The sequence below is a fragment of the Schistocerca cancellata genome, chromosome 2 (genome assembly GCF_023864275.1).
Source record: "Schistocerca cancellata isolate TAMUIC-IGC-003103 chromosome 2, iqSchCanc2.1, whole genome shotgun sequence".
In the NCBI taxonomy this organism is placed as follows: domain Eukaryota; kingdom Metazoa; phylum Arthropoda; class Insecta; order Orthoptera; family Acrididae; genus Schistocerca; species Schistocerca cancellata.
The window spans coordinates 691,017,488-691,025,395 of record NC_064627.1 but is presented as its reverse complement, the minus strand read 5'-3'; the positions used below and the strand labels follow the sequence as shown (position 1 = coordinate 691,025,395).

The window sequence follows — 7,908 nt, the reverse complement described above, 5'->3', positions numbered from 1 at the left end:
TGCTACACAAGAGAAATGTAGGTTCAAGTTGCAGTCCAGGTATTACATTTATACCTAATACTGCTGATATCTAATAGTTCACAGTAAGTAAATAAATTCTGTATAATTGAATATATTATAACGAAACACAAACACAAACACACACACAAAAATGTAACATTATGCAGTGATTCTGTAACTTCTTTCTCTGGGTGGGATGGTAGCAGGGATTTTTTATAAAATGGGACAATATAACATATGTAAGAGACATAACTTCTTTTGCAATAAACAAATTTATTTTACTGTGGTTGTTTTTAACATATACTGAAAAATCACATTCATTGCAACAGTAACACCAACATCCGCTTCAATAAACATTTTATGACAGTGGGTTTTCATACTGGAATGTAAACCATTTCATTTTCTACTACTATAGAAAGTGACATAACATTAATATATTACCAGACAAAATAATTTGGCACAGATGGTAAAATAAAAATAATGACCTTCGGTACTGGCTGTGGCCCATCCCTAGTAACCATCCCAGAAAATATAGGGTGGTGGCAGAGAACATTTGGTTGTGCAATCCTGTAGTCTTTCTGTTGTGGTACTGGATTTGCACTGTGTTTCTGAAAATAAAGTAATGGAAAGAAAACATAAGTAGAACAACATCGCTAGATGTCAAATTAGAATAACATCACTACATGTCAAATTAGAGAAGAACTAAGGATGTACTGATCAGTAACATGAATTTTGTATGTAGAATACACCAATCTGTCACCAATGAGGTGCAAATTAATCTCAAATGAAGTACCTAGGAGTAAAAACTCCTACATTTGGGCACATATTAAGTTGTCAAACGGTGAAAGATATAATCAGCTAATCTGATCATGTATTGGATTCACATTGCAAGTGGGCAGCCGAAGATAGTGATGCTACAAATTTACCAACCGTCATTATGCAGGTGCATGTTCAAGGCATTAAGCATTCTAACAGCACCTTGACATTATATACATTTACTAATGTGGCTTGACACAAATAAACCATCACAATTTCAAAAGAACAGATATTTCCTCTACGCATTATCATATTCTGTACATCCCACCAAGAAGGTGAACCTACAGGGCTAAGGAACAAGTGAAGGCACACATTAATAAAAAAAAACAACCAAACATTGCTTAAGCTGTACACTATATTAACAAGAAATTATCACAATACTGCTTAATTCTAGGTCTGTTTGTACCTGTTAAATGTCTTATTATTTTCATCATGGCAGTCACTACAGCAACCATTACGAAATTGTCTTGAATGAAAAACAGCCCACAGTTGCACTAAATTATGTTTATTTTAAACCTTGACCATGGTTTCAACTATAATAATATAGCCTTCTTCAGAAGTCATACACACTAATAAATGAAAAATGTCTTAGTCCAGTGGCTGTAGTATAACAGAGGTAGTGGCGGAGGACATACACTTCCATATGTAATTTTACTTATGTTCGAAACAGGCTTATGTCTGTTGAAGTTATTTTATTGGTCTTGACACAGCTGCTGGGCTAAGATATTTTTCGTTTATTAGTGTGTATGACTTCTGAAGAAGGCTATATTATTATAGCTGAAACCATGGTCAAGGTTTAAAATAAACATAACTTAGTGCAACTGTGGGTTGTTTTTAATTTGAGACCAGTTAAATGTGTTCTAGTGAATTAAAAAGAAAGCAACTGCTACTTCACTTATATTAGGTAGCTGCAGGCTGTCTTATCAGAAACTTAGTATTTACTTCATTAATCAAGTATTTTTTCAGAGAAAACAATACCCTAAATATGTAATTACACAGGACAGTTTACAACACACTACTTGCCATCCATCTAAAGAAGGAATCAAATTCTTGCACTAAGACAATCAGTGGAAGGAGACACTAATGAGGTATGTTTTAAATTTTCCTTTGAATTGGCTGAGATAACTAATTACCTGCTGTATGTTAGATGGGAGCTTCTCAAATATCTTCATACCATAGTACTAGTGCAGATCACAGTTCACTTTGAACTGATTTTTCACAACCACACTACACCTTGAATAAAATTACTCTGTGATTTTGGCAGTGGCTAGGAGTCAGCCAAGTGCAGTTCTTTCTTGACACCTATGTGCCCCCTATAATGACTGACTTTTTAGACACCACACAGCTTTCTCAGGCACAGTAAGGTGCACAGGAAGGGGAGAGCCAACTCTTGCCCTGTCCACCAACCCACTGATGTATTTCCCACTGCTGCTGACAATGACAACAATAAAAGAAATCTGAACATATGTTTTGTCTATTTGCATTGCATGTGCAGCTTTTGCTCGTTCTAAGTACGTGGAAAGATGTACATAACAAACAACCCTAAGCCACCATAGCTGTCTGTAAACCAAGAGGTTGTTTTAATCAAAATTCAGAACAAACATAATAATCGTTTTTATCATTAAGTCTGCCAAAGCTTCACAAAAGCTTTCAACAATAGCCACAAAAGTTTTCTATTATTTTCCCGCTAATATAAACTGAGAGGAGAAATTACTGCTATCAGACACCTTTTGTATTATCTTTCAATCTTTATTTACCAAGACCAGTTTTGAATCACTATCATCAGATGGTGTATATTTATTGCATGTTTGCAGCATTTTTGGAGTTTTGCAGCTATGGGCAGATGTGAACTGTACATACTTCTCACCACATTCGGTGCATATATGTTTCGTTCTCTTGCCGTAACTACATGAGCCACAAGAATGCTGCAAATATGCAATAAATATTTACCATCTGATGATAAATCGTTTGTCAATTTAAAACCAGTCATGGTAAACAGAAACTGAAGAATAAAACCAAAGGCAACTGGCTGCTGCAAACCTTTTACACAAATTTAAATCTGAACTGAAATTTCTTCTTCTGGCAAATTCTGCTCTAAAGATGGATACTTAACAAAAAAAACTTGTGTTATAAAAGACTACAATGATTGCTTGTGCTATTTAGAAGTAGATGTAAACATTCTGTAACAGTAACATGAGCAGTGACACAGACCGATATGTTCATTATTATTACTTTTCAGCCAATAAGTTGGCTAGTAATCTGTAAATAGCCATTGTGTAGCCATAAACACAAAAAAGACACAGAGTGTAAAACCAATGTAATCCACACCATTTTGACAGATAGCACTATTTTTAATTGATCAAAACACAGGCAAACTATATAAACTGATTTTGTTCTTCGGATATAAAGTGATCTACTTATCTATTATAAAAGGTAGATTGGCATAAAGCCATGACTCCACCCACCTGTTTTGACCAATAATTCCATAAACATAGTGTACACTATTTCAAGCACATACAACATGGTGACGACGACATCACTCATTACACCTGCGAACAAACATAAATAACTTGTATTTAACTCCAGCAATAGAATGAAACTAACAAGAAAACCAAATGAAGAGGACAAACTAAATAAAAAACAGTAAGAATATTGGCACCACTGCAAAACAAATATTCGGCAAAAAATCAATCACACAAAATCCACAAAATGAAACAAAAAAATTACAAAAATGAAAACTAGAGGTGTTGTAAATTTCGTGTGACCTATATATCTGAAATGAAGACTTCAATATCAGTAACTCAAAAACTCAACACAATTTTCACTTGACCTACATAGCTCCAACAATGCCCTCAATATCAGGAACCAACCAATCTAAAACACGGTGTTGCAAATTTCACTTCATCCACATAGCTCAAGCAAAGCCCTAGACACCACACTTTCACTTACTCTATCTAAAACAAAGTTCTCAGTACAGCAAACCAAACCACACTCACATGACTAATATCAGAAATGTATCCTAACAAACGATGGTATATCAATACACATATGCCTACCAATAACAACCCAACAATTACCAAACACTAACATGGAAATCCCGAAAATTCATGAAAACTTTCATCACCACCAATTTCAATATATACAAACAACTCCATCCATTGCGACAAGCAATGAGCTACTCACAACAATCTAAATCTTCTTCACAACTGAAGAAAGGAGAAAAATATTAAATCTCCAACCACAATCAACTCACGGCACTGATATTTCCAAGCGTAAAAATGAATCCATCAGCCAAAATGTGCAAATTCAAAGTAACTTTCCAGAAAGCCAGCACAAATTCTTTCAATAGCAACCTGAAACATTCAGTTCATGTCAAACAACTCAATAACAAACATCCTGCACAAGAGAGTGCCACCAAATACTACAACACACAATCTACAAACACAAAGACTCAAAAACATCAAGGCTCACAATGACATCATGGGCCAAAGCAGATGGGTGTAGCACCAGCACTTGACCTTGTGCGAATAACCTCACATTAGTCTCAGCTAGGAAATAGTGATGAAGCAATGACTGCCAGTTGGCAAGAAAACAGGACTAAATTATCAGAATGAAACTTAATTACTGTCAGAACATTTATTCAGAGTTTCAATCTTTTTGGTACAACCCAAAAAGGCCAGTACTGCCTGCTTTGCACTTAGGAGATCTTTCTCACTGTACTGGCCCACTAACAGGACTGACAGCATACTTTGAATGTCCTACAGCATTTCCTTTCTAAGCGCAGCTAAGATCTAAAAATTGTGCAGTCTAACATTGAAATAATAATACTTGGATCCTAAATAATTTACTCCCTAATGTAACTTATGATTAATAATAAACAGTGAATTTACTACACACTGATTTGATTTACGAATTTTCTGAGTGTCAGGCGAGACGTTCATATGAATCCTTACCTGCTATTTCAGCATCGTTTTGCAAATAGAATTTTCCCACGGTATCTCCAGCTTTGCTGCATTTCTCTTCCTGGTTTTAGAGAGTTTCATCGCTATATACTTCAGAGACTAAAAATAAAGTTCAACAACTCCATTACTTAACATGTCAACATGTTTAAATGAAATTACCTTTGAAGAAGCCTTCCAACAGCCACTACAATAATACTAAGTTGCATACGACACAGCTATGAAACTAAATTTGCCGTTTATAACGTTCATGAGTACAACACTGCAGCTTGAGTACATACGTCACAGTATTAAATAAATCCTATACATTTATATTCTGTGAGAAAATACGATATTCCGACCACAATCATTTTAACTGATCAGCTTATTTGCCTCCCAGAATGCGAATGTATATCACTTTTCCTGTTTTCTCTTCAACAATTTTGCGTTCCTCTTTTCGTCTCTTAGAAATCACAATAGCACAAACCCTATTGTTGAGTTACTACAATAGCTCCACGCAGCTTGTACCACCTCGTCGAAAACAATAACAAACAGTTTTTTTCTGCCCGGCGCCCGCCAAAAATTGCGTCTTCAAAGATAATAATGGCAATGCATTAGCATGTCATGTTCAAAGAATATCCGCGTTTCGAAAACTACCAGCGATATTGGCTAGCGTAAGAGACGACGTCATGTCATGATGTGACGTCATGATTCCTCGGGGCCCGCGAGACGCTTCTGAATGGTCGGGAGGCAGTCAGAATGTCACTTTGGTACGGTGTGTTTGTGTGTTATTGTTTGAGGTGGATAAACAATGCAAAGAACATGTAAAGGAAGTTGTGTTGTGACATGGTCTTTGGTGGACAGTGGAATTAAGATGGCCACCAGAGTAATAAATATTTGAAGTTTACATATTTGTTGGTTTCGCTCGTTCTTTATCATCAAAAGCATATAGAAAATACGGGACCTTATGTTTTTAACCCTAGACAACCAGATGTAGAGCCAGCATAAGCATCGAGAGAGAGCAGCGATCCAGCAAGTAGCAGCGATTACTACAACACAATGCATTTTAATGGCGCCAACCTAACATCAAGTGCTAACAAGCTCCGTAAATGGGAGTGAAATAGTGCGATTATAGCAATTAGCAATATCTACGACCAGGCGACCATTACAAAAGTGGGAAATACGGAAGCGTCCGAACTAACCCGTCGGCTTTGACCCATGACTTCACAAATATAGCGGAAACTACAATTCCAATATGGCGGATATAGAAACGTTGCATACGTATCACAAAGACGAAAACACATAGAAAAAGAACACACACAAAGGTTTCACAAGAACAATCTGCTAACATTGATAGCAAACAAAGATAATAATAAACAAGTGGTACTCAAGGCCAGGCAGGGGGGGGGCCTGCGCCCCCCCTGACCCCCCCCCCCCCCCCGCCAAAAAAAAACTCCCAACCTAACCTCGTATTCAGGGCTACGCTACAGATCAATGTGTAGGTCAATCAAAAGATAAAAAAAAGAAACAAATAAAAAAAAGAAAAAAACAATATTGATTCATTAGACATTGAATAGGATTGGGGAGAAGAGAAGTTTGTGGCACAACTTGACTAGAAGAAGGGATCGGTTGGTAGGACATGTTCTGAGGCATCGAGGGATCACAAATTTAGCATTGGAGGGCAGCGTGGAGGGTAAAAATCGTAGAGGGAGACCAAGATATCAATACACTAAGCAGATTCAGAAGGATGTAGGTTGCAGTAGGTACTGGGAGATGAAGAAGCTTGCACAGGATAGAGTAGCATGGAGAGCTGCATCAAACCAGTCTCAGGACTGAAGACCACAACAACAACATAGACATAACGAGTAGCGACAAAACATATAGACCATAAAGATTGAAATGACGTCACACACCACAACACCCTTACGTCACGGGTCAAAGCCGACGCGTGAGATCGGATGTTTCTGTTGACCCCAAAAGTGGGGGCTCGTCCGGGATCGTTAAGTGCATCGATGATAATAGTGCAGCGATAAAATTCGTATGTGCTTAGCACTCCAAACTAGTTTATTTGTGCAGCGTGGTGGCAGTGAAAATATGTCAAACGGAAAAAACGTGTGTATGTGCGACTACGAAAAACAATCATCACAGCGCTCGGAAGATTAACGTCTGGATTATGTCAATGGAATTCATCAATCAAGACTTCAGCTTCGACGACAAAACCGAACAGAAGTGAAGAAAGCCAACAGGAACACCGATCACGACATCATAGCTACATATAGCAAGGTATTTTGTTGTTGTTGTTGTCATTTAAAATAATTAATAGTTAACATGTCTCTACCTGAGAGGGATGAGATCGTAGGAAATGTAAAAATTGAACCAGGGGATGGTGAACAATTAAACTTAACAGAGTGGCTAGCAGCCTTTGCAACTCAAACAAGCTCGCAACTTAAACAATCGAGTGAACAAGTAAGTTCAAATTTTGATCTATTAAATACTCATCTCAATGAGAAGTGTGAGGAAATTAAAACCACCCTCAGTAAGGACACTAGAGAACAGTTGATACACTTCAGAAAAGAATTTCAAGTTAAAGTTGAAAGTTTAAATGAAAACATACAAGCTAACACAGACAGCATTGCTGTCATCTATAACAGAGTAGATACTGAAGCTAAAAGATTAGATCAGAGAATAGACAAAACTTCAGAAAACCTTAAACAAGAATACAATCTGTATACCACTAATGTAGATACAAAAGTAGAAAATATACACACTAAATGTACACAATTGGAGGACGCATTGATGTCCAATCAAACGATCTACAATCAAAATACAATGTATGGGCACATCCAAGTGAAATGCTTTCCTGGTGAAAATCTGCACCCTATTGACTTTATTCACCAATTTAAGGATATGTTTGTTGTAGGAATGTCAGATAACATAAAAAATTAAGTTAGTAAAACGGTTCCTAGAAGGGGAGGCCCTATCCTGGGCAAATGAGAATAATGATTCTTGGAATACTTTTGAAGAGTTTGAAGCTAAATTTATTTGCAAATTTTGGTCACAATCCATACAAGCCAGATTAAAGTCAGAATTTCTAAATGGACCAGTGTATAGAGGGAAAGTAGGGGAATGCAAAAATTTTGCAGAGATCAATTGA

General features: G+C 36.9%; 1 long non-coding RNA gene across 1 annotated transcript; it reads right to left on the bottom strand.

Annotated features, from left to right (window-relative positions):
• Positions 1-367: 367 nt before the first annotated feature.
• Positions 368-5,247, bottom strand: LOC126147858 (uncharacterized). The gene is made up of 3 exons (XR_007530359.1): positions 4,770-5,247; positions 3,282-3,365; positions 368-608 (listed from the first exon to the last, which is right to left on the bottom strand). It is a non-coding gene; the product is annotated as an uncharacterized LOC126147858 (long non-coding RNA).
• Positions 5,248-7,908: the final 2,661 nt, after the last annotated feature.